Source organism: Cheilinus undulatus, linkage group 1 (assembly GCF_018320785.1).
Source record: "Cheilinus undulatus linkage group 1, ASM1832078v1, whole genome shotgun sequence".
Classification (NCBI taxonomy): domain Eukaryota; kingdom Metazoa; phylum Chordata; class Actinopteri; order Labriformes; family Labridae; genus Cheilinus; species Cheilinus undulatus.
Genome location: NC_054865.1, coordinates 52,509,396 through 52,537,263, shown reverse-complemented (window position 1 = coordinate 52,537,263; position 27,868 = coordinate 52,509,396). Strand labels below are relative to the sequence as shown.

At 40.3% G+C, this 27,868-nt stretch overlaps 1 long non-coding RNA gene across 1 annotated transcript; it reads left to right on the top strand.

Moving 5' to 3' along the window:
- On the top strand, positions 1 to 25,682 carry LOC121508009. The gene is made up of 3 exons (XR_005991774.1): positions 1 to 185; positions 24,912 to 25,058; positions 25,255 to 25,682. It is a non-coding gene; the product is annotated as an uncharacterized LOC121508009 (long non-coding RNA).
- Positions 25,683 to 27,868: the final 2,186 nt, after the last annotated feature.

The window sequence follows — 27,868 nt, the reverse complement described above, 5'->3', positions numbered from 1 at the left end:
TTTCGGGCTTTTATGCCACCACCTGGGACCGTGGATCAAGTTGGAAACTGGAGGGGAGAGAGAATGGGGACTGGCATGCTTGAAAGGAGCCACAGACTAGACCTAAATGTGGGCACACCACCTCCAGGACAGCAGCCCCTGTACATTGGGCAGATGGATACAACCACCAGGCCGTCAGCGCCTTGGTAAGTAGCTTTACTAAGCTTAATTGCTTTTTAAATTCTCTTCATATAGGGTTGTAATGGTATCAGTTATTACCCAAACCAAAATGGTTGGCATGCCACAACTTGTTGCACAAGGTCACAGAACAAGTACATCTGAATAGAGAAAAAAGGCAAACACACGCAGCCATCTTGCAGCCTCCACACTCTAGCCCAGGTGGTGGTGATGCTCAGAACTTTTTGCCAATCTCTTTTGAAGAATGAATGAAGAAGGGGGCGCAGATGGCCTAGTGGTTTAAGGCGTGCCCCATGTACGCTGGCAGCCTGTGTTCAAATCCAGTTCAGAAAGAAAAGAATGAATGACGAAGAATCAACAAACCCTATGAGACCCACCAGTTTCTGATCCCTCTTCTCAACCACTTCACACTGTTTTTTAAAAACTTTTGGATGTGAAAGCCTAGTTGGTTCAGAGACATTACTGATGCAAATGCATGTTAAAGGCTACATGTAGATATCTGTGATGACAAACCAAACCAAATTATGACACCTTTTTTGTATCCTTTACTTCATGAGAAAACAAATCTTGATTCACATGCAGTATGTTTGTGCCTTACATTGCCCCCTAACTTTGTTTAATGTTTGTTAAAATCTTCAATCAATCTAATGCATGAAACTTCAATAAAACACAGTTATACATCATTGTGACTATTTTTAAGGCCCTTGTTTTTTTGTTCTCAGTATGTCTGTTGTCTCACCACCCCAGCAGTGGCTTACATGGCCTAAATCTGCTGACAGGGAAACTGAACCGTTATATCTTATACAAAAGCCCACAAACCCAAAAGCCACAAGTAGCAGCCTCTCTAAACCCAGAGCTCTCCGCCTCCTGCTACACTAAAACCATTTACGCTTCAAACACACAAACCTCCCAGAATAATTCAAAAGAAGTGTTTGCACTTTGGACTTTTAATCTAAAAGTATATTCTGGTTTTGATATGAATGTTAACTGAAGTGTTTTCTTTGTCTTTCTATTAGTTTCTTATTGTTTTAAAGAGCTTCTTTCAATCCGGATGTCTGACGTAGGAACTGTAACACCACATGCAGTTGTGGGTTACTGTATTCTCTGGTGGCTCACATCTACACAGGATGTGCCGACAGAGCTGCTTGAAGGTTTTTTTGTAGTGAAGTGGATAGATTGTTTCCGTGAAGTTTGTTTGTGCGTGTGTGAGTGCATGTGTGTGTGTGTATGAGAGCAGTTCTCTGCGCTGTAAACAAGATTTGCTTCTGCCCTCAAACCATGGCTGACAGAGTGCTCCTGTTTGTGAGTGTGACGGCTACACACACACACACACACACACACACACATTTTTTTTTTTTTTTTCCATGGGTTATTGGGTATGGTGGGTTGTCATAGCAACTGGCGAGACGTTGTTCACTATGATTCTTTTCCTCTTTCTTCTCAATAAAGAAAAAAAGCAGGATGCAAATCAACTCCCCCTACCAGCCAAACTGAATCAAGATGAACATATCTGGAACTAGTTGCAGATGGGCGGAAAAAGTAGAAGCTTGTTTTTGCTTCCAAACAGACGTCTCCCACGCGAGCATAACAAGGACAACCTGCACAGAAACACTTTGACTGTTTTTCTGTTAATTTGTGTGCGGTTATTAGTTGGAATATCGTGACGATCAAAGAACAGAAACTTTCAGAGCAAACACAAATGACTTAGTTGTAAGGCGTTGCATTTCCATTTCTCTTCTCATGTTTCTTTGACTCATGAATATTTCATTTTCCAAAACAAACTTCCCTTCTTTAGATCACATGAAGTCAACAATAAAGATCAGACACATGAGCAGGAAGAGAGTGTTTTTATTCTGCATAATTTGTCGTCTCTACATGAACACATGTTCCTCAAACATGAGTCATTGCATGTTTGCCCTCCTCTGACCCAAACTGAACTGATCTGTTATCTGTGAGCTGTCAGAGTTGTCACAGGTAATTGAGCTGATAAAGCCAGATTAGTTTTGTCTGATCCTCATGCAGCTAAATGCCGCAGCCTATCTGCATGCAAAGTGTCAGAATGTTTTGACGCATACACACATACTTAGAGGAACATACAAATTGCTTTACACACTACCTATATCTTTCATAATTGTTATGTTTTCATGTGTTTGTGCGTGTATGTGAGCTGAGGCATGTCTGCATGTGGTCACTGATGTGTGCAGAAAGCAGACGTGCTTTTCTTGTCTGACGTGGTTGGAAGTTGCTGGCGACCACACGGCGGAGCTGCAAGTGAAAGCTACAAATCAGCATTCAGAATTACAGAAACAATCAGCAATTAACCATAATTTAATGGAAAAAAAACATGATTTATGTTGGGCTGACATCCCCCAGTCTGTAAGTTGATTGGTTGGTTACTGAGCTCTAGTCTGACCAAAATCAAGGAGGGAGAGAATAAGAGTGCAGGTAGTTGCAAACAAGTCAGTGATGGAGAAAAATACAGTCACTGATAATGCTCTAAAGCATGGTTCCCAGCCAGGGGAAGCAGAAAACATGCAGACGCAGGGCCATGTACGGCATCATCAATTAAAGTAAGTTAGCTCACAGTTATATTTTGCTATAGATACAGGTTTGTTTTAAATTTGACTATACTGGATTTTTGTACAGTTCAGTTGTGGGTCAAAGCAAAATAGCAACGTTCAAACATGCATGTGAAGTGTCTATTTATTTATTTTTTTAAACACAGAAGAAGTGCACAGTAACAGATGCAGTGTTGGTTGGTGTCTTTCTGTGGTGGTTTTAATTTTTAAAAATGTATTTTACAGTATGAATTGTGTGTGAGGGACTGAACAATGTGGCTGGTGCTGAGGTGTGTCATCATCACGCCATATTTCCTATTGGAAGCAGTCACAATAAAAACACTCAAGAAATATTTCTTCTGCAGACTTTTATTGTGAAGGAACTGATGGAAGTAGCTTGTTTATCATTAATTTAACTTAGCATCTGCAGCGGTATCGGCAACTTTAAGTGACTGTAGTGTTTACAGGTGCATCTCTGACTTCCTTGAATGCCACAGCCTGCTTCTTGGACTCAGCACATTCTTAAATTGAGCTAGTCACAAGTTTAAACGCGCTTTTAAACTGATGTTTAAGCTTAATCACCGCAGCGCTGGGCTAAAAACAAATCAAGATGACCCAGCTTGTGTTAAAGCCCCGGACAGACTGACAGAGAAGCTCAGCAAAGTGAGCAGAGTCGCTTTATTGTGCTTAATACAGACATTAAACTTGGAGAGGAAAAAACACAGGTTTGCTGCGCACTCTCTCGCAAATTAAGTGAGCAGGTGATATTTAGTTAGTTATTCAGCTGCTCGTAATGCTACAACAAAACTTACTGCTGACTGGACTCAGACCGGGCTGTTTTCCATCACTTTGCTACGCTAGCTGTAGCACCAGTTATGCGACGTGGGTACTACAACTGAATGTGCCCATTTCAACCGGTAATGGCAGTGTTACAAAATTCCATTCTGCTGTAAAACATTTTACTGGGGACAGTCATGATAGCAGTTCGCCCACCCCTACTTCTGGGGATTGGTGTTGCAAGTTAGCATTTGCCATAAAAACTATACTATACTTGCATGGGATGGTGTTTCTCAGTTTGCCATGATATTGTGTCTAGTGACGCACCAATGTATTGCTGGAACCATTGGCATTTGCCAATGGTGGACTTGCAAACACTCATTGGCCCATTGGCAAAAAAATTGTTGATGAGAAAAGTCACAATGCTGAAGAAGACTGCAACTGTTTTAACTACTGCCTTGCCTAAATAAAATTGCTTAAAAGGACTTTTTTTTTTACTGGTGACTTCTCAGTTTAGTAAGTCTTTTTTTGTCATGCACCTTAACAAGTTTATTGTTGGAGTGTGTTCCTTTTTGCTTCCTAGATGAGGAGTTTATTCACAAAAATCAAGCTAGTAACAGTTGATGAAAAACCTCAGTATTTGCATCAGTTTTAACTAACTTGTTATCTTAAACATCAGTATGGCTTTGGCTTTTTGCAATTGGTGCATCACTAATTGTATTTGTCCCTAATGAATAATCAACAATTTTTAAATTAAATAAGTTGTTGAAAATCAACAACAAAGGAAACAACGAAGTACCAGTTTCAAAGTAGCCCATGATGACAGGGTAAAAAACTGTCTTTCTGATAGCTACTTCAAACCTAAAGATATTTTCAGTGCAGAAAGGGTGAGAAAACTATTTACTCAAATCAGGTTCTGAAGTTACAGTAAATGATCAAGTGCAAGAATAGTTAACAGCAAATATATTTTCTGTCTCATGAGTCAAAGTTGCTGCTCTACAGTCAGTTCTGAACTCTTTTTCTCAAGTTCAGTCATCTTATAAATTGAGGAAGACAGAGCTGAGGAGGAAGTAAAGAAAAGTGAGAGAAAGGTCTGGAGAAAATAGGCTACCCCTACACAATTGCATAACTGTGACCTATACTGCACCACAACCAACATGAAGAACAAAGGTGGGATGGAAACTGTTTGAGCGTGTGCACACTCACACATTTTTGTGGGTGTGTAAATGTGCATCGATGTGCGAGATGACACACCGCATCTCAAAAGTGCAAAATAGAGCAGTGGAGGTGTGTGTGAACAAGTGTTAAAAAGTATACACCTGCAACATTTAGATGTCTTGGTTTCCGTCTTTGTGCAGGCAGAAGCTCGGAGAAAACACTGATAGCAGACTGTTTTTGCTGCGCTGCTCGCCCACAAACCCACAATGACAATCTGATGGCTAAGTTGTCAACATCAATACATTAGAGGGATTGTTCATCATATTGTTTTGTGATCAAGATGGATTACCCCTCATCAGGAGTTTGCAGAGGTTTAGGTCTGCAGATATGAAATGCTGCTTTTGATGGAATAGTGAGTCTGAGAGATTTTAGATTGAGATCTCTGTGCCTTATTGAATTTTTCAGGGGTGAATCAAATTACTTTTTTTGTCAATGCACTGAAAGAGCTGTGGGCGCTTTCCCTCTCATTTCTCTGTTTGTGTTATTTGCCTTGTAAAAGCAGAAAAGCATTCTCACTTCTTTTAGGCAGTATTTTTATCTGCACTAAGGCCTCAAAGGCAGTCTGCTCATCTGTTTCATATTCCTGAAAAAACATCCTTACATTTGGACTTCCCCTCTCTGCGTGTGGATTCATTTCACTTATCCTTTACTTCTGAGCACTCTTGGAGCAGCATGGAGAAACAAGAGCAAATTGGGCCTTAAATCCAAACATGTGACATCAGAAGACAAAATGGCCGTGCTGACAGGCCCTGGACCACCCACAAGCATTGTGGCTTCCCTCTAACTGAATGTGGACTGAATTAGATGTTGCCTCAAACCGTTCCCCCAGAGCTTTTATTAACCACACTCCAACCAAATGCATCTGTGGCCTGTTTTGACTTCTGCTTTCGACTCTATCGAGCGTGTGTTTCCAATATTGAGGAAGTTGTGAGCTCAAACTCGAGGGTTTTTTAGAGGGCTCTTAAAAATGGATGCTGAGGAACATATTGTGTGCTTTTAGATGCAGACTGTGTAAGTTTGAGGGGTGTGTAAGATGTGAAGCTCGTATTTGAAGCTGTTTAGGGTGGAGTTGTGTGACACATACAGTAATGGAGGCAGCTCTGCATTCTTGCAACATACTATTACTAAAGTGTGTGTGAATGTGTGATAAAGGTGTTAGAGAGAACTTGTGAAAGTGGTTTTGCTCATGCTAAAACAAGCATGATTACAAGTACATGGAGCTAAGTTGACTGTGCTTTCTCATTCCAATCTGCTTTATTTTATTATCAAATCTGTTTAGAACAAATGTTTGTTTACAAACATGCAAAATGTGGAGAAATATTAATACAGCAAACACACAAACATGAATGTGGGCTCTTGAGTGAGCAAGCACACAAACACAGCCCACACATACATACAAAATATCTGTAGTGGAAAATTACCGGGCTCCCATGCATGCCTGTATGGTTTTGGGAGCCGTGGAGAGAGGGAATGGACTATTTGTGGTGTCCTGCTGACTGGACCAAAGGAGAGCAGACCAAAGCTGCGGTGAGGCTTGAAAGTGGGAGAGAGAACCGGGGTGTCATTAGGCCCAAGTCCAGAGACCAGAGACCTCCATTTACTCTCAGCTCTGTGTCTCTGAGCTGCTGTAGAGACACACAGCGGGTAGTTTCTGTACATGCAGGAGCTGCTACTCACCTCAGACCACAGAAGTGAAGTGGCAAAAATAGTTTAATAAAATGTTAGGATGAGGTGAGCTGTGCCTAATGTCCAAATACAAGTGTTTTAAGGCTTTATTTAAAGAAGTGACATTGGAAGTCTCTGGGTTGTTCTGTATAAAGCTCTTAGAAAAAAGTTAACTCTACTGTGGGGTAGATGTGGAAAAGATACACAACTTTTATACTCAAGTAGAAGCACAAGTACCCTGGTTAAAATGTACTGACTGTAAGTAAAGTGAATGATCTATTTACCTATTCAAGAAAACATTAAAAAACAAAACAAAACGTAATTTCGTTTAAATTTACTTTAAGTACTGGCTGGCTACTGAGGAGTTGTACAGTAAGAAATGATATTTTCTTATTGGCAAGAACAACTAGAGAATAGATCTCCAACCAGGTTGTTTAGGTAAGGTCACACCTTGATGATAAAGTAAAATACACAGCAAAAATGACAGTGTTATAGAGTTAACTGTATCACTGTGGCAGGGTGGGCCTCCTCTGGCAAGAACAAAGCAGAGTCAACCTCATAGCAAGACAATTGATACTGATGAAAAATATGCTCCATGTGTCCCTTGGTAGCACCTAAAGTCACAGGCCAGAACTCTAACTCGGTTGTTAGCTTCATTCATGGTGCAAATATGTATCTCACATTAAAAGCAGCAAGAATCCACCAGAAACATGAGCAAAAGAACTCCAGCAGGAGTCATTGTACGACAGGCAACATTCAAACACAACTAAACACATCTAAACACGGAATGGAATAGAGTTAAAATTACACTTTGGCACTTAAAATCAACTTGGCAATGTTTAAACCTTAGATATCAACCCTCCAGTTTTTGCTGCTTACTGCAGCTGTTTTGGGATGTGATGTGAAATCATTCTCTCGATCTGTGACTGTGTAGTCAACAGAAGTGGAAAAAGTACAAGAGTACTGTACTCAAAAAGTAGAGTTACTTTGGTTCAAACTTGCTTAAGTAGAGGCGACAGGGTTCAAATCCGGCCCGTGGTGCTATTTCCTGCATGTCTCTCCTCGCTCTCTTCCCTGTTTCTGACTCTATCCACTGTCCTCTCTCTAATAAAGGCACGAAAAAGCCCAAAAATAAATCTTAAAAAAAAAAAGAAAAATACTTAAGTAGTGTTAAAAGTACTGATTTCAAATATACTCAAAAAAGCACCGGTACTCAGAAAAACAACTTAGTTGCACTAGTATGAATGAATGTAATTAGTTAAGTTGAACTCCTGCTGTTGGCTCATGTTACTGATGGTTACAGTTGTCACAATACCAGAATTTTTAAAAAGTAGTTAAATTGATATCGATACCTGATTTGATTCCATTGGAACAAAAGTGATCATCTAGACACTTATTTTACAATTTCCACCCTGTATATAAAATGTTTTTTACAGTAATATCAAGAAGTCAGTAAGATTTTCCTGAAAAAAATGTATAGGGCGTCCCAAAAATCAAATATTACCTCTGAATTATCATAAATAGACCAGAAAAGTGAATGCCGTGATTTTGCTCTGTCTGTAATTCTTATTCAGGTAAGTGTTGGTGTTTCTGCAGGGCTGTGAAGCTACCATCAGTCAGCAGGTGGGGATGTAGAGGAAAACCTTTAGGGACAAAAAATATCGCTGTATCTTTGTATCTCAGGGTAACAGAGGTGTTGGTGTGTTTTTAATTTCTTTAGTGTGTAACCACTGTGAAACAATCAGAAAATAACATCTTTTCTCTTATCACTGCTCTGTTTCTGCAACAGGACACTGGCACTCAGTCTAAATTGATCACCAGTCACTTCACGCTGTCCCTCTCTATCTGCTCATGGCGTCTTAAGATTGAAGTACAAATGTACAGTGCCGTGAAAAAGTATTTGCCCCCTTTCTGATTTCTGGATTTTTGCATATTTATCACACTTCAGTGTTTCGGATCATCAAACGAGTTTTAATATCTCACAAAGACAACCCAAGTAAATAAAATGCAGTTTGTAAATGATGATTTTATTTATTAAGGAGAGGAAAATCTCAACCTATCTGGAAAAAGTAATTCACCTTTTTTTACCCAAATGAATTTAACAAAAATTTGCCGTACAATTTATGCAGACTTAGGCTTGTTTTCCAGCACCGATCACCATGTTAAATGTAAAGCTTGTACTCCTGTGTCAAATCCATGCTGTAGCTGTGCAATAGTGGCCTACGCCAACATGACTACTACATGCAAAAAACGCTAGTCAGCAGCATGCTTTCTTGGCTAGTTATAGCATCTGTGCAGCCTGGTCACATTCTGTGCATGATCGTATATGGGAAACCATGCACCTGAAACCAAATGTTTTTATTGGGTCTGATAAATATTTGGAAGAAAATTATTTTTAAAAGAGAGGAGAACGAAGGTTTAGCTACTGCTTCAGCTAAAGGCAGGACAAGGAAATTGTTTGTTTGGACTGTGACTCAGTAGGCAGGGGTCATGGCTTTCAACCCCAAGCTCTTGCAGTCACACGTTGTTGTTTCCTTAAGTAAGACACTTAGTAGTCGGAGCGTAAAAGAGAGAAAGAGAGCGAATTGTAGTGAGAATACTCACAATGCCAGGAGGAATAGTGGAATATTCACCCCTGTGACGATAATGTTCAGTCATCCAGTGAGACCGAGACCACTAGTGCGTCGGAGCCACAGTGACTCCGTGCGCCATAAGAGTCTACCAGCAGCACATACCAAAGCCGATGCTTTTCCTCACTGGGGTCGGGGTTGGAGTAATCGGTGAATGCCGATGAGGGGACGTGGTTGGGGTTTAAAGGGTGGTCAGTACACGACGTTCAGTTGTCCGGTGAGACCGAAACTGCTGTGCATCTGTGAGCAGCCACTGCGAGTCTGTGGGGACATGGTGGGGGTTGCAGGGGTGGTCAAAACATGAATATTGACCTCTAATATTTGCACATTACATCTCCTACTGGCATGTGCGTCTGTGTAAAAACTTTTGTTTGGATCATTTCAGAGACCTTTTTGAAGTAATTCAACATATGAATAATTTATAACAGACTTTTATTCTCTGAGTATCCAAACAGATATTTATTGTCATACTATGATTTGCTGCTCTTGATCCTGATGGCTCCACTCTCCACAAACAACACAGGAGCAGTAACAACAGCGTTTGTGACAGCAGTATTGATTTTAATGGCTGTGGTCGCCACCACTGTTGTGCTGCTTGGCCTGCTTTTATGGGCAGCCATAAAATAACAGTGAGGAGATGGCCTGGATGCTTTCCATGTATTACAATCAGAATTTATAAATTGCCCCATTACCCACCTTTCCACTGGTTACTCTTGGAACATTAGCAATTATTTCCACATGGGTCACACTCATAAAACCAATAATCTGGTGATTTAAAGCCTTGGTGGAAGAGCTGGGCCGCTGCTGGCTCTCTGAGGCAAGAGGCCTCTGCCTTTAAGACATCGATTTCAGGCAGCTATTAGATGGGCTTCTCAGGGACAAATTGCTTCTGGGTTTGTCTAAGAAGAGATAGATTGAGGGAGACAGTGAGAGTGACATCAAGGAGGAGGAGAAGGAGATCATCCCAGTACAAGAGCGTATCTGTATTGGTGAAGTAAAGCAGATGTCACGACTGTGCTAATACAAGTACATTGTGTTTTTATAGTGGTGTGCATTTGAGTGCATGTTTTCTTCTCATACCTTAGCAAAATCATCAATTTTTTCAGTCTTCCTCTGTAGGCATTACACATACATGTGTTTGATAGTGTTAGCAGTGCACTTAAGTATGTGCATCCAGTCTAAATGTGTGCATTTTGATCTGGAACGCTGATGTAGGCTGTGGCTTCTCAGTCAGTGTGTGCTTATGGAGATGGATGACTGCAGGAGGTGGTGGGAGGTGAGACGGGCCTCCGCTGCACGGCAAAACTCCTGATGGCTGCCCACCCACCCATCATCCCATTACTACTCCCCCAGGAGAGAAAGAGAGACAGAGCGAGGGAAGGATGAGAGAAATAATAGATAAAGTGATTCAGGGCTGAAGATGAAAGTGACGGAGAAGGCCCAACGCAGAAGTGGCTGTGGGAGATGTGCAAGCTGGAGAGAGAACGAGAGAAGAAAGAATATGAAAGAAAATAAAGAGATACACACTTTCACCTGAAATCAGGTTTAGATGCAGAGGAAGTGTTAGTAAAAACTTGAATGACGTTGCGTGGATCGTAAGCATAGTAAAATTAACAGCAAAAAAGTAGTGAATACCCTCAATGCAATTTTTAAATTTGATTAAGATTAGTCATGTGCTTTAGCAAGTATACAAATATAACATGGGAAGCTGATTTAGCTCATTTAGAGCATCATGTACAAGGCAGAGTCTTCCTGACCTACAACCATCTGTCTCTTCAGCCGACTCATGAAAAATGCAAATAGACCCAAAAAATATCTTTAATGTAAGATGTCAATCATATTGTCTACTTTCAGTATTGTATTTTATTTTCAAGTGCTTGATTATCACCCATACATTAACATTTTAGCAGCACCATCATGTTCTTGCTGGCTACAGGAGGGTGCCATTTATAGATACAGTTGGGTGGTTTAATTATATTCTTTATATTTTTTTTCTATTGCCATCACATCACACTTTCATAGCTTTGTAAATCTGTATCCTGCAGTAAAAACCTAAGTATATATTTATCTTTATTCTGTTGTACTAAAAACACAGCTGACTCAGAAACTATCAGCATGCATCTAACCATATTCTTTCTGTAATCACGGCACGATAACTCTGTAACATCATATAGCCTACAAAATATCCTCAGGGAATTGTTTGTATTAATTTATAATGATAAACATTAACAGGAGCACTTGTTTAAGCCCATGCTGTGTTATTTCTGAGCATATATCAGACAGCATGCAGCCTTTATTTACCAAGGTGAAGGGACAGGTTGGGACTTCATGACCAGGAGAGATTGTCTTTTCTCTTTTCTGCTCTCTCTCTCTCTGTTTGTAACAGACACTAACGCTAACATGAACATTTTAATCTGATGATAAGCTGACTTGATATCAGGTATTTACTGACCAGTAAATTAAACAGACCACGGGAGTTGAGGCTCTGACAGAGGGCGGACTAGAGACACGCAGCAGCGCCACTTCAATACAAACATCCTGCATCTCTATGTCAAGTTTAAGGTGTTGTTTCCAAGTTATTCACAGCATAACCGTTGTGTAACAATCATAATAGAACATGTTTTGTTGTGTTCCTCTCTGCCTGTATTGCCCAGCGCTGCATTGCTTCTCTCTGTCTCCTCCTGTGTCTGTCAATCAGTCGGTTGCATGCTTCGCCGTTTCGTTCTCGCATGCACACGTGTGTGTGACCAGCTAAGGAACAGAAATCTTGGTCTGATGAGAGCATATCAACTAGCCATGCAACCAATCGAGTGAAAAGTGTCAGCCCTACAGTGTAAGGAAACTTAGCATGAGGGATGCACAGTATTATAGGCATGATACTGGTGTTGGCAGGAACCCCTTTAAAAAGTTGATTATAAGTATCAGCATGTGATGCACTCAGTCCTTTCAAAAAATGCTTCTTTTCCCAGAAAAAAACAATAAGGACATTTATGGTCTTTGCAGATGTGTTTTCTTTTTCAGATCCGTAATTGAAAAGAAGGTCATGCTCTCGAACCTTACACACTGAGTCTGTTGTATTTTTATTTGCTTTAACTGAGAAAATTTGTATATTGTGGAAAATTGCTGAGCTTCATACAGCCCCGCTCACGCGTCATAGCGCTGAGCCAAGTTGGAGACACGGAGAACAACTTTTTAATTCAGTCTCTGTTTTGACCTGTGAGCAGGGTTCTGTTATATTTCCATGGCTGATATCCACATAATACATGTGCTAATCACAGTGTTTAAAGTAGCGGTGCTCACGCAGGGCTGTACGGTAACTTTTTTTGCCCATAGCACTGGTGCTACAGAGGTTGACATTCTTGTAGCACAGGACAAAAACCTGTAGCACAATATATAATATGTTTGTTACATCTCTAAAACCAACATGTAACCAAAATATATGCTTAGTAAGTGGATGTACTTGAAAAACAAAAACAAAACAGACTCAAATACAGCTCTTATTAATGTCTACCAAAGCAAACAGCCAATCACAGAGAAGAGAGATGCTGATGGTTCATCTCCACATTCAGACACAAAACAAGAGCCAACTGCTGGAAGCTGACTAACTAACAATATCTTATTGAACTTGGATTTAATGTTTGGCTTGTAACAATGATGACTTTAGGACAGTATTGGATAATTCATCCATTTTGTTGGCATTTTTCTCACTGTAAACAAATTATTATGCAAAATTAACTGACATAACAATTCTTCTGGGCAGTGTGTGATCTGTGATGTACTCATGTTAACGAAGTTAGTATAAAAACATCCAACACAGGATTACAGTGAAAAGCTATCAAAAATTTCATTATTTCCTATTATACCATGGTCTTGGTGAATACTCGATTCTGATTGGCTCTGGAAATTCTATTGGTGTCAATTAACTTATGATATACAGATACCTTTCGAACTTCTCAAGTAGTCCTGGTCAAAAAAATCTTTTCACTGTTCCAAATTAATGCGCAGCAGCCATTAGCCGTTACTCCGTTGGGAGTAACTATAGCAACCTGAGACAGTCATATTTCTGAGCAGGGGGTACAACGCTGCCAGTCTAAGAAGCCTATAGACCATCATCAACCATCACTTTACTGACAAATGACAGACTCTAGGTTCAAGACCTGTAGCCTAAGACGGTCTTATCTTTTATATATCTGACGTTGTTGACATAAACACGACTATGTGCTCTCAGTTGTAATGAGAGGTTCTGTTCTGTGTTTACTTATGTAAATGAGCAGCGACAGTAGCCAGTTATGTGCGCAGGATATATGTGACAAAATGCGCATGTGCTGTGTGTCTTTTGACATGTGTCAATAAAGTTTTCTCCCTCTCAGTGAGAGAGCACGAGATCCAGTTAGAGCAGAGCTGATGCCCCACTGTGTGATTATTCTTCCGTTAATAATTCGGTCTAGTACTGGATACGTATGTTAGAAACGCTGAGCAAACCGACTCTGCTAACAGACGTACATCTTCTCTCCATCACCTTAACACTGAGAGGTGAGTGTCGCAAAAAACTCACTTCCCTCCTGTTCTAACTGCTATAAACTATTGTCAGAAGATTCAAATAACACAAACAAAAGAAAAGAAGCTAGTATTTCTGTGTAGAGCCAAAGGAAACGCTTCTGATAAACCGGCATGATAATATCTGATAAAAATTGACGTGTCTGACGGACAATCAGCACCTGCAGGGCATGGACAGCTCTGTTTCAAGTCTGTGACCTTGTAGTGCTGAAGGAGGAATTACTCTGTTTATTCAAACAGCTAAAACTGAGATTTTTATCAGATGACTGTTCATGTTAACTTACACTTTCTCTACATACTCTAAAATGTACCAGAAATAAGAAATAAATGGACTGGGCATGAATTTCAAATCTCAAATCAAAGTGGAGTGAAGTTTTTGGGGCACCAAGTCATACCTAAAGTCTTATCTGCGCGTCTGGCATGCACACACCTCTCTCACTTTGTCATAGCACCTGTGCGATGAGGAGTAACAACCTCTTAGCAAAGACCAATTTTCTCATAGCATTTGCGACATATATGTCGCACTGTACAGCCCTGGCACGGTTAATTGCTACGGTTAAATTAGTTTATCAAATTAGTCACCGAGGGATTTACGAGTCAGCTTAATGAATTAACCATCATCATTTTTATAAACATAGGCTTGAAATCCTGGTCTATAATGCTCTTTTAAACAGTAATGAACCTCCCACCACTAGAGGCCACTGTAGCCTCAGTTAATGGCTGCCTTCCTGTCCGGCACTTCACAGATGTAAAAATGAGAAGCTCAGCGGTGGCATAGCAGTTAGTGTGTAGTAGGAACAGCACGGTATCACCATTTTTTAATGTTGTGAATAAAGTTGTATGTAGGCTGTCGAGGGTTAAACTCGCATATAACTTCCAACCGAAGTAAAAAGAGGCCACATCTCAAAACATGATATTAATCTGCAAAGAGGAACAAAGGCCGGCAGCGCTAGCTTGTAATGTTAGCCCTGCTGTAGAAAGTATATCAGGCTAACATCAACCTGCTGACACAATGACCCTGTAAGGAATTGTACGGTTTTCTAAGGATTTTCTCCTCTTTAGACTAGTTGGTTAAACAAAATTTAAATGAGTATTTCACCGAATATGGAAATAGATGCTTTATCATCCTTAGTTTAAAGTGAGGGTTCAGTATGAGAGAGAGGAAGAGAGAGTGAGGGGAGGGGGTTAAGCGAGCGAGAAGGAAGCAGTGGGCACTGATCTGAATCATCAGTCACCTACTAAATGAATTTGACAGATGTGAAAATTTGCATACACTCTAACCTGTTCCAGAAAAAAAATTATTACGGATGAAGGCTTTGGTATTAGTTAGCGCTGGGCAGTGAATCGAAAAATAATCAGAACTCACATTTAGAGCGTCTAACCAACATAAACCTGCTGTGTCAATTATTTCTACTTGTTTCCCTTGTAATTGTCTCTCTACAAATGCACCACCCCCTTAAAAACAAACTTCTGGCTGCGTAGTCATGTGATAGGTAGCCAGATGTTGCAAGGCATGTAGCCTGCTGTAAACCCAAGAGAAGTAGTGCTAGTTCAAACGAAGAGCTGACTGTGCAATGTGAACAGCAAATTTATTTTCTACTTTTTATACAACAGCATAAAAATAATTTATTTTGTTTGCAAGTTGTTTATTTTCTACTTTTCTTGGAAAATTTGACTTTTGTGAAAAAGATTTTTATTTCAGCTGATGTGTGCTTTGGTTTAAATTGTTTCAATAAATAACCAGAAATTGTGTTTCTGTGCATGTTCCTTTCAGTTAGTTGTTTTAAAGTTATACAAATATTTTCAGAACAACAGAGTAGGACATTGGGGGTGGAATTCTCATTTATTAATCGTGATCGAGGGAAAAAGTTCAATTGATGATTATTTTGATATTTGCCATAATCGTCCAGCCCTAGTATCAGTGTATGGACATGATTAAAAGAGCATGAGCTAAGTTTTCTTTTTTTTAATGTGTGAAAAATTTAGACAGAAAAAATGGACCCAGTGTGCACTACGGATGCACAATATTCATTCAAAAAGTTAAATATTGCCTGTGGCAGATATGAAAATGTCTGCTGATATTTACAACCAATATATCAACTTAAGGTACTGGCATATGTTGGCTGTAAATATAAGTCACATGCACGGTTAAGTTTGTTGAGTTTTGGACAGGACTAACAGACCTAAGTTAGCTAAGTATTTTCTCTTTGTTCATCTTCATTCCATTAACATCCATTAAATGTGTTTGAAGGACTGATTTTTAGGTCTGATCTACCTTTTGTATACCCATATTGGCTAAAATGAGTTTGTAAATATCATGGATATCCTGATCCTGATGACTCGGAGTAAAGCCGCTGCTCCTCCGCGCTGAGAGGAGCCAGATGAGGTGGCTCGGGCATCTGGTCCGGATGCCACCTGGATGCCTCCCTGGTGAGGTGTTCTGGGCAAGTCCCACTGGGAGGAGGCCCTGGGGAAGACCCAGGACATACTGGAGAGACTATGTCGCTCGGCTGGCCTGGGAACGCCTCAGGATCCCCTGGGAAGAGCTGGATGAAGTGGCCGGAGAGAGGGAAGTCTAGGATCCCCTGCTTAGGCTGCTGCCCCCGTGACCCGATCTCGGATAAGCGGAAGAAGATGGATGGATGGAGTTTTTGTTGTGACTAATAGAGTCAAGTTAACTTCTAAGTGGAATTATAATATTTAAAATTAGTTTATTGAATTCATATGTTATTGTGACTGTTGACTCTGTTACACCATCTCTAAGTGAATATGAGGTTATTCAAGTTCACTTTTTTGGCTGGTCAGGTCATTCAGCTGACCACTTCAAGTGGATTTGATTGTCTGATTGAATAATAAACACTGCGCTAAGTGAATATGTAAATTTATTTTTTGACAGATAATTAAAGTGAAACAGAACTATTACACCATTCTGCAGGACTCGGTATCGGCAGATATTCAATATTAAAAAATCGGATCGGGATTGGAGGCCAGAAATGCTGATCAGGAAAACCCTAGTAAATATCAATATATCTAATATCTGCAAAAATTGTGATTTAAGCTTTCAAGCATTGCCTTTCATTTTTCAACACTAATCTACCCCCAAAGTAGAATGAAAGCATTTTTAAACTGTTGTAGCACACCTTAAAGTGGGCAGTGCTCCTTACTGTTTGATTTCGGCAGAGATCATAGTGCTTGACATTTGAGTCAGAGTGCCTGTTTTGACAGTTTCTGTGTTTAACAAATTAGCTCCACGTCATTAACAGGGGTTCTGTCATCAGTTTAATAGCATCTTCACACACAGGCAGTGACGCTGCTGCTGGAAACCAAACACTCATAAGGCATAACAACCATGCATACATTACACAGCAGATTTTTTCTGAACAGTAATTAAAGCGTTATAGTACCTATTTTTAAATACCCCTGGATACGGTATTACTGTGTTTACCACCCAGTTCAGGTAAAGAAGGCCCTCAGACTTGTGCTTGAATGAATGTACCAAGTAAGAAAGAAAAAGCAAAAAGCGAGTGTGTGTGTGGTGTGTGGAGACTTGGACAGGCTTCTGTGACTTCTCTGACCCATTGAAGCCCCTCAGCGAACTCATTTACACTGAGTGACAGCACTGCGTGACATCCTGGCTACTTGGGAGGCTGCACACCCACTAACACGTATTCCACATTTGGAGGTCATTTTTGACAAGCAACTATTTGCATGTACTTCCCATGTATGTATGTACATGTATTTGTATGTATTTTATGTGTGAATAATGCAACATCATTTTCAGAGTCTCAGTTACATCAGGTCTTGACTTGGTGTCATCTAAGTCAATGTTTTTCCCGTGGGGCCTGCTGGTTGAGCTCAGAACTCTTCCCTATGTGCTCTTGCTTTTTCTAAAAAAAAAAAAAAAAAAAGGGAAACAGCCGGGTTACGCATCATAAACATTTCTTGAACTTCAGCATAACCCAAAACTGCCACTCAGTCGAGTCTGCAGAGAGCAGAGTCTTTTTCTGGTCCATGAAAGACACAGGACGACCTCCTGCTGGTGGTTATTTAAAGATAATTCTGCTATTTTTGAAACCTCAAGTCTGCCTAAACACGGGTGAAGTCTCTTAGTTGTGGCCATTAAGCGATCTTTGGGCTTTCTTTTTTTGCCTTTAGGTGCGGTGAACATAAATAAACCATACACACATACACACGTTAACATTAATACATAATATGAAGGCACAGATGTGTGTGCATGAGAGAGAAATCAAGAAGACACACTCATAAACTCATGCACACATAAACAAACAGTTACATGTACGTAGAAATGGCCACAGATGTGCATACATTCACATGAACACACATGCACTCATGCACACAGTGTGGTCCAGCTCCTGGCTCCACAGTCTGTAATGAAGCCTCAGTGAAGGTCTACCAAGGAGGCTGGAGGAGTCGGCCAAGTCGGCCTGCGGTCTCATTCAGACAACCGCCTCGCCTCCGCCAGCTTCCCAAGCCTTAGCGTTCAGTCACTGGGTGGGATGGTCATGAGACCTAATCCGGCAAAGCAGAGGGTGGAGGTTTGGGGAGGACTCCTCTAGATGTGGTAACTGTGGGACACCGAGAAGGACCGTCACTTATTTAGTACCACAGAAGGGCAAAGGTGGCCTTTCCTGTTCTTAACCCTCGTCTCCTGGCCCGTATAGCGTGGAGCTCGCCACAGTCAAGACGCTGTGAAACCAGTCTATGCAGGAAACTTCTTGTTTATTTGTCGCCTACAGAAAAACAAACAATCAGAAAATGTCCGAAAGTGCAGCTCAAACTATTAACAGATGTGGATTCCTCTCACTTTCCACTCACACGCCACAATTTTACAAGTACACAAACACACTTCCTCCATGCACACAATACACCCACCACAATGACCTGGCAAGGCCTGCACCATGCTGCAGCATATATTTACTCCACAGCAATTTAACGTCGGACTTTGACAGCTCATCGTTTATGCCACTGTGGCGTTGCAGGAGAACCACTCCCTGTCTGTCTGTCCATCTGTCTGTCCATCTGTCCATCCATCTGTCTGTCCTCTCCGTCTCAACATGTCATGAATGATAAATGAGTGAGTCAGCAATGATCCTGGATCACTGTGAGATACAAAGTCGGGGTATTTGAGGTCACGTCAACATGGACATGATTTTAAGTCGATGATTTTGCTTATACAAGTCCTGGAATTTAAATTGAACAAATATTGATTTGTTTTAGTGAAGGACATTTCTGTAAACATTTCTGCTTTGCTATTTGTGCACCTTTTATCCTCTTGGGATATAGGGCAACAGTGCATTCTGTTGGTTGATGTTAGTTAACATCCTCACCCTTTGTTGCTATAAACTCAACTTCTGCCATGCATTTTGTATTTATTAAATGTCTTTTCCTGTTATGTAGACTCAGATTCAGCACTGTCAAATGTGTTACATCACTTTACTTGACTTAAAAATATCAATCTGCTGACTTTAACCCCTTACAGCCTGTTGTATCATATTAGATACATACTTTTATGAGACCTCTATCTAATCAATATGATCAATAAATTACTCAAAAACATTTGAATACAATCTGATAAATGATAAAAAATGCATTCAGGGGATGTTGTTTTAAAAAGAAGAATAGAAAATGTAAACATAATATGCAAGGTTTCGAATGTTATTCGCAAAATTAAATTAATAAGACAAAAAACACAGCTTGCCCCCCCCAAAAAAAAAAATCAGTAGATGAATCAATAAATCAAGAGAAAAAAACCCCAACAGATTAATCAATAACCAAATAATTGATAAGTGCAGGCCTACTTTGATGGGTGAAGAGGTGTTCAACAAGATGATTCAGGCTTCACTTTTATACAGCAGGAGTAGAAGGAGATTCATTGTCCATATTCATATGCATTCAATTAAAATGATCGTAACCTATAAAGTGATATGCACATTCAAATCGTAGATTGGGTGTACCACTATATGCCCAGCATTTTCTTAAACATAAATCAGTAGTAGTTTGCTGTTCAGTGGTCTTTAGCTGTCAAGTTGTATCTGTGAAGTGTTTACTTCCCTTCCCCCTAATTCCTCCATGAACAGCAGTTTTAAATTCATGATGGCTGGTGCTAGGCTGATGTAACGACAGCATCGAACATGTCTGAATGTCTTATTGAAGTCATTAGCCTGTCTTAACCTTTAATCTCACTAAACTCCTCGGCCTCACCAGACAAGACTCCCTCGGCCTCCCTCAAAATAGTCAATTATGCCTGTCACACGAAAATGGTAACCAAGCCAATTTTCTCTCACTCTCTTTCTTCTCTTGAATCGCTTTGTCTTTCCTCTGCCCTGTGACTATAATTGCACATTTCATAATGATGCTAAGCAGAGATAGACACAGATAAAGGGAGAGAGGGAAAGAGGGGAGAGATCGTGTCCCCGTAGCACCCTGTGTTTCCAGTTTAATTGACGAGAACCACAAGTGAAGTTTGTGTCCTCCAATCTGTCAGCCTTTTGAGGAAGTAAAACAGCATTGGATCACTCGTATAGAGGGATGGTAAAGTATAAGCTGTACTTTGTCTGAATCCCTGCAGCGTTGGTGTAGGACTGTTTAATGCACATAGCAATCTGCAGGAGGATAATTGAAAGACACTCTGTACTCCCTGTAAACAGAGCTTTTACATCTTGTGTGGTAGCATTCAACAAGTTTAAAGCATAGTTGATGCATGAGATTTAAAGGTAGTGCCTTGAATGAATGTTGTAATCATGCTTCAGATATCTAGCCTTTTGTTTCGTCAGGAGATGAGAGTAAAGAAAAAAAGAAAAGCAAGTGCTCCGAGCTACGAATTAAAAAGGGAGGGTTAAAGAATGTGTCTCCTTTGACTGCATGTGGCTGAATTCTCTCTCTGGGCTCCGGCAAGCCAAGCCCAATGTTCAGTGGCTTTTTGAGTTTATCCAGCGAGGTCAGAGGGAAAATAAAAACATCACGCGAGAGCTACAATTACAGCCCTCGAACATGACAAGCGTCTGTTTTTGTGCTTTTGACTGAGGGCCCACTTTTAATGGTTGGTTCTGGCTGCAAGATAAACAAACAGTCATAGGGTTAGTGTAACCCCTGTCTACAAGCGCTAGCCAACGAGACAGCCAGAGAAGCTAAAGTCTGCCGCAGCGCTAGGCAGCACCAGCAGAAGCAGCGGTGGTTTTGGCGGCAGGGGAAATTACAGCATGGAGCAAAGCTGTGGTTTGTATACAGCACACTCACACACTCACTAGCTTTTCCTTTCACTCTTGCTCTCACACATGTTGGGCTCACTTCAGTCTGCACTTCCTTCTGTGTGTTTAACAAAACTGCTCAGGTTAAGACACAAACGCACACACAAACACACACGCACTCACTTGGGTGGGCCTTTCCTGTTCCCACAGGTGTCTCCAAAGTGAGGCCAGCAATCAGAATCGCCCCTGGCAAGACATCCAACCTACAAACCTACTGACCTCATCAGGAGACCAATAATCTCTTAAATTACTCGTTTCAAATCCTGCGGGTGATCTAAGCTAATGGGACCTCATTATATGAGGCATTAAAAAGACTCTCACAGGTGACATTTACCTGTTGCATCATTCTGTATTCCCATCCAGGCGGCCCGAGGGGCTAATCAGAGATCAAATCAGCCAGACTTTTACTAAAACAGTCTGCACATTTACATGCAGTTAGAAAAAGGAGGATTATCGTGGTAGTCAGAAAAAAACTGGACTTTTAAAAGGAATGCAACCATGTTAGATGAAATCAGGATAAATCTATTTCTTCAAGTCTGACCAACACAACTAGACAATACGGTTGGGGATAGATTTACACTTGCATGTAAACACAAGTGTAGTCCACAGTTTCTGCACAGGGCTTTAACCATGGGAGCAGGAATAGAATTGGAGTCTGCCCAGCTAGAGGTGTGGCACTCACCTGATTTGTACCGTAAGTAAAGGGTACAGTGTCAGCTGCTTGCTAGCTTGCTAGCATTGTCAACAGAAACAAGGTCCACAGTAGAAAAGGAACACAGTGCCTATAAAAAGTATTCACCCCCTTGGATGTTTCACCCTTTTTATTGATTTTATAAATCAATAATGGTCAATATAGTTTGGATTTTCATAAAAAAAAAATACAACTTTTGAATGTCAAAGTGAACACAGATTTCTACAAAGTAATGTTAATTATGTAAGTTAAAATAATTGATTGCTGCTTATAAAATCAAGGCAGGCCTAATACAGATTTTTGGTACCGTGTTTGTTTGCTAATATTGTTTTGTGTGTTGATGTAGACCCAATGTTTCTTTTTTTTTATTTTTTTTAAAGATTTATTTTTGGTGTTTTTGCCTTTATTAGATAGGACAGTGGATAGAGTCAGAAACAGGGAAGAGAGCGGTGTGAGGCACGCCGGCAATAGTGCCACAGGCCGGATTCGAACCCGGTCGCCTGCGTACATTGCGCGCGCCTTAACCACTCGACTACCAGCACGCCAGACCCAGTGTTTTTTAATTGGCCAGTGTTAAGGCTCATTCATACTGTAAGCAGGTATAAAAATAGATACATGCATTTTTAACTTTACAACCGTCATTGCCCTCATATTGATGTCCATCTGTTATGTTTGAGTGGACGTTGAAAACTAATCCACTAGAGGTCACTGTCTCTCACAGAGCTACTGTGATGCTGCTCTGTCTGTCCCATAGGCTGTAGAAAGAACAGCCATCCTCTGCTCAGCTGTGCTCTTGTAGATGTCTGTCTTTATGCCCAGATGAGCTAAAATCATTGATATGTTTATTTTCTAACAACAATCGATATTCTGCAGTATTTCCTTGGAAACTCGATTAAGTTCTGCCTTTTTGCAAATGATCTTCTTCATTGTGTTTTGCTACTCTGGGTTGAACTGTTGGCTGCATTGCCCAACACTGCCTCTACATTTGGCAGTGGTATTGCTACGTTTGGTCTGTACTTGTAAGATTTGAGAGAACAGGTGAAAAACAGACAAATGAGTGCAGTGTATGCACAGAAAGGTCCATCTATATCCATATGCATTTAAACACAGAGCATAAATGAGCCTTTAGCTGTGTTCACTGGGCTTACTTTGTTGTCTTTAGCTCAGGCTAACTTGTATAGCTGATCAAATCTGGCAGTCTCTTAACCCCTTAAAGTCTAATGTATCAAATTTGTTATACACTTTAATGAGACCGCTATCTATGCATCTATGATTGATAAATAAAAAAAAGAAAAACCTTTTGAATACAATTGAATAAATGATTAAAAGGCTAATTTCCCTCCAGTGGATTATCAATGACCTAAAACACCTAATGTATCAAATGTGCCCCAAAAAATGTATGTGAAGTATATGGCCATTTATCTTTTTTCACATTTCAGTAGAAGGTTGAATAAACACTTATTAGAATTAGTGTTTTAGTGTATTAGAATTATCAGGTTTTGAGGGGTTAATCCCTTTAAAAATGAGAAGCCCACAAGGCAGGATTATTTTTTAAGATTTTCAGTTACTTACAAAATGACTGTTCAAAAGTCTACCACATTATACACCACCAGAAAGCTTTGATTCACAGGATCTGACCATGCTAACCACTCCAGGATGGAACCATCCCAGCAGCCACATGCATTTGTGAAGCAACAAACAACAAATATTAGCAAAAGGAACACAGCTCACCATTAGAGGCTCTCCTTTACTCTCCTGATCAACATAAGAAGTCCTGCTACATCAGAAAGAGTTCACACAATCTAAATCCAGGTAATTTTTAAGTCCAATAGTAGGATTACATCCATAAAGATCCATGAAATAATTCAAATTATATAATAACTCAAATTTGGCATTGTTGTTCTCCGTTGTCTACTTATTGTTGTAATAACGTCAGGTAGTTATTAGCAATGCTGTATAGTGAAATTTCTACAAATGTTGATCCTTGTTTAAATCTTCAGTTTGAAAACGCCTGGACTTTTCCTCATATAAAAGGTGTAAAATCGTCATTTCTGTTCTATTTTTATCAGCTTTGGACCTAAACTAGCTAAGGCTTCATGCTTTAGTCCAGTTGAGTTTTCCAGCTGATACTCCCCTGCTTCAGTCATCTGCTGGCCTCTTTTTCACAATACAAATTCAGACAAGGAAGAAAATCTAAAAGTATGTATTTGCTCAATACCAGTATCAGCTACAACATCTGACAGTTTGTAAAAAACCTTCAGAGTGATACTTTTCTAAAGACATCTTGTTTGTGCTTTTACTCCAAATGGTTCAAACACAGCATTCAGTAAAATATTTGGGTTTCATGGATAGTCTTTTTTGAGAATTGAGAATTCCAAGGGGTCAGGAAAATAAAAATATTCAGAGTAGCATTGAAAAGGAATCTTTTGGAAAATAAACAGTCAAGTCTTAAAAATGTGAAGGATTATACTATGATAGGTTAAGGTAGAGGTCCTCTAAAGTTGAGTCTGGTCTTGAACCTTGAGCTTCCTTTTCTTTTATATTGATGTATTTATTTTACTTTCCTGGAAATCAGACTTTCAGTGTCTTCTCTAAGCCAGACTTTGAGGACATCTTGCACACACTAATTATTTTGATTTGTCGTGAGGCAGTGAAATCGGCTAAGCCAGGAGGAAACACTGAGTCTTTCTTTGTTTGTGCCTCATTGACTCTGAACGTGTAAACAAACCCGTCTTTGAACATGTTTTCTCGCTCTTTGTGCTCTGTTCACACCTGCTGCTGAGTTCCTGTAGCAGATGCATCCATACTTTAGGGTCAACGTGCACCGTGTTGTTAGCATACAGCTACGCATTCACAGGCGTACTGTACAGGCACAGAAAGACGCTGCGTACAATTAACAATGAATTGGCACATGGTTATTATGTAGATGTACACAAAGGAAAAACACAGACATACACAACTACACAGTGGCAAAAACACAGCCCTACACCCACACACCTGCTGCTCATCCTCCTCCTCCACAGCCCCTTGTGTTAATGGATGGGAGTCTAATTACTACTCTCACACTGGGACTACTTTCTCCACACTTGTCTCCCAGGACGTGTGCGTGTTGGTGTGAGCGTGCATGTGTGAGTGTGTCTGGAAGTGGTTGTGTTAGCTACTGTCAGCAGAGCTCTCACACACTGCTCATTAGCAGACTTTCTCGCTCTCCTTTCCCACAGAAACACACTCGGCTTCATACAAAACACTGTTAAACACGGTGTAGTGCTCAGATGAACATCAAGGTAGCAGCAGCTTAGCTTTTTGTGTATGTTTCTATCTTAAGAAATGGTTCATTTCCTCTCTCTTTGTGTCTGACTTTTTCTCACAGATATATCTGGAGAAAGAGGCTGAAAGAGATGATTGGTGCGCCTCAAGCAAGACATAAAACCAGACAGACAGACTTCCCCATTCAACCACTGCAGTTCTGGTTAAAAATAACGACAAGGAAGTGTGAGCTACTGACTCTTCTCTCACGGTATGAATGCACACATCTGCATGCACAATGACACTAAAGCACAAGCCCAGTGCTGCTGCTGGTGGCTGAGGTGTTTTGACACGATCTCGTCTGTGACGCAGTCAGTGTTGTACCATAAACTGCCTCTGTACTAGAGTGACCTCCCCCACCACTTCCTCTGTGTGTTTGTGTGTTTCATCTCCCCTGTGGTTGTCAGACTCGAGGGCTAAGTGGAGCACAGAGGAGCAGACGGGTCTTCAGAGGAAAGATTGCTGTTGAGAACATCTGAAGCTCACAAACAAAGGCCACCTGGCTCCTCGCAGTGGGATGGAAATGGGCTCTCCTCTGTGCTACACTGACAAGTGTGTGCTAATAACCGGGTCCACACACACTCCTGAGGCCTAATTAGTACTGCATCTAATGTGGTGTTAATCATTCACAAATGGAGAAAAAAGCTTTAATGTTTATATTTTTGGTAATTGAGCTTGTTCTCAATGTACAAACTGTGTTTTTTATCCCCGGCATCCTGCCTAGGAAAGACTGAAGTGGACATTTGTGTATATTAACTGTTTGCTCAATTAATGCTTTTTAAAACTATTGTGATGAGATTTTTAAACTGGTTTGAAACAAGTAATTTTAAAATGGGCACCTCTGATATATGCTCTGATTCACACATCTTCCTTCCTGTGAAATAGGTTTGAAAAAATATTCTATTTTATTTAGGATAAACAACAAGATGTGGCTTTCTACAGTGCATTCATTTTTTATGTTGCACCCTGATTCTACGGTCAAAGTAAACATTTTTATTCTCATTGATCTACATTCAGTACACTATAATGACAGAATTTTAGAGTTTTGAAATATCACATTGACAGAAGTGCTCAAACCCTTTGCAAAAACACTAAAAATTTAACTCAGGTTTCTCCTATTTCTGTTTATCTTTGCTGAGATGTTTCTACACCTTAATTTCAGACTGATTGGACATGATTTGGAAAGGCACACTCCTCTCTATAAAAAGCCTCACATCTGACAATCACTGTCAGAGCAAAAACCAAGCCATGAAGTCAAAGGAACTGCCGGCAGAGCTCAGACAGGATTGTTGACAGGCACAGATCTGGGAAAGGCTTCAAAATAAATTCTGTTGCACTGAATGTTCCCAAGAGCACAGTGACCTCCATAGTTCTCCAGTGGAAGAATTTTGGCACAACTAGGACTCTTTCAAGTGCTGGTCGCCTAGTGAGATTAAGCAATCAGGGAAGAAGGGCCTCAGTAAGAGAGATGACCAAGAACCTGATGGTCTCTGACTAAGTTCCAGAGATTCCGTGTTGAGATGGGACAAAGTTCCAGAAGGACAACTAGCCCTCCACCTATCTGGGCTTTATGGTAGAGTGGCTAGTCAGAAACCTCTTCTCAGAAGCCCACTTGGCTTTCACATGGCGTTTTTGCAAGCATGCTTTTTGGCTGACCCCTGAGGTCAGCATTACAGATTGGTCTGTATGTATCTGAGTGACTGACTGACTGACTGAGTGTGTGATGCTATTTTCAGAGTCAGATACAGAGTTAGGTTTAGTTGTACTCAAAGCCCTCTAATGGCTGCCTCCACTGCTGGAAATACCTCAGAAATAGTTTTAGCATTGTACCCCTTTTACCAGAACTGGACCATGTTTCTGTATGAAATAATGAATCAAATCAACCCTTAAAGCTTTTCTTGTTGGGAGAGATATTTTTGCTCTTCCGCTTCTGCTTTGGCATGAGTGTGCGATAGTTAAGAGGGAAAGGCTTTCTTGTTGTGTGAATGCTTGTATACAACGGAGTGATTAGCTTGGACTTAGCCACAGCTGCACTTTCGTCAGAACTGGACAGTTCTTTATTTTAAAAAAGCTCAGAGAACAACACAGAAAGCTTTCCATGACTGTGAAGCCTCAGTTTTCTATCATCCAATCAGAGGACCACTGAGATTGATCAACATTTGTGGTTGGTTAGTTCCCATATGTTCATCATCACATTTCAGATATTACTCAAAATATAAAAAAGAAGCATGCATGAATATCTGAGGCCCGTGAACAACCTTTTTATCTGGAATAAACCTCCATGCTGAGCTGTAGACTTGACTGGAGAACAGTATAGTGCTTTAGTCTGACCTTATTAAAACATGGGACCTTGTATCCCAGGTTTTGTGACAATAACTTACATTTACTGTTGAGACTACAGGCAAACCTGAGATACAGCATCCATGAATTTTGGCTTTGCAACCAAGCTGTAAAATTCTGATGCATTAGTATTATAATAATAATAATAATTATTATTATTATTATTATTATTAGTAGTAGTAGTAGTAGTATTTAGACAACATAACAAAGGTTGTTAACCTTACATTTAACAAGAAAATAAGCAGTACAGAGCCAACAAATCTGTTAGTTGCAGGTTAAACGTGAAGAACAGTATGAACAGTAATAAAGTTTGCCATCTTTTGCTAATTTCCTATAAAACTAGTTTTAAATTGCCAAAAATATACCCAGACTTACTGCTATGCCTCCCCCCAAACAACTGTGTTAAAAAGATACTAGCTTTAAAGAAGTTGCAAATGTTTCTCCCTGCAGGTAAATCCAGTGATCATTCTTGTACAGGTAAAGTTCTTTATGAAACCAGGCCCAAATTTGATGTTAACAACTGTCCTTAAAATCAACCTAAAAGCTAAAACAAATCCATTATGGCTCTTGTGTTCTCCATTTCAATCCCTAAAATGCCTGAGATTTGGTCATATTTTTGCAGAGGTGCACTTGGCTTTTAAAAGAAGCTTCAACAGCAATGTGAGTGCCCTGTTTAGTAAA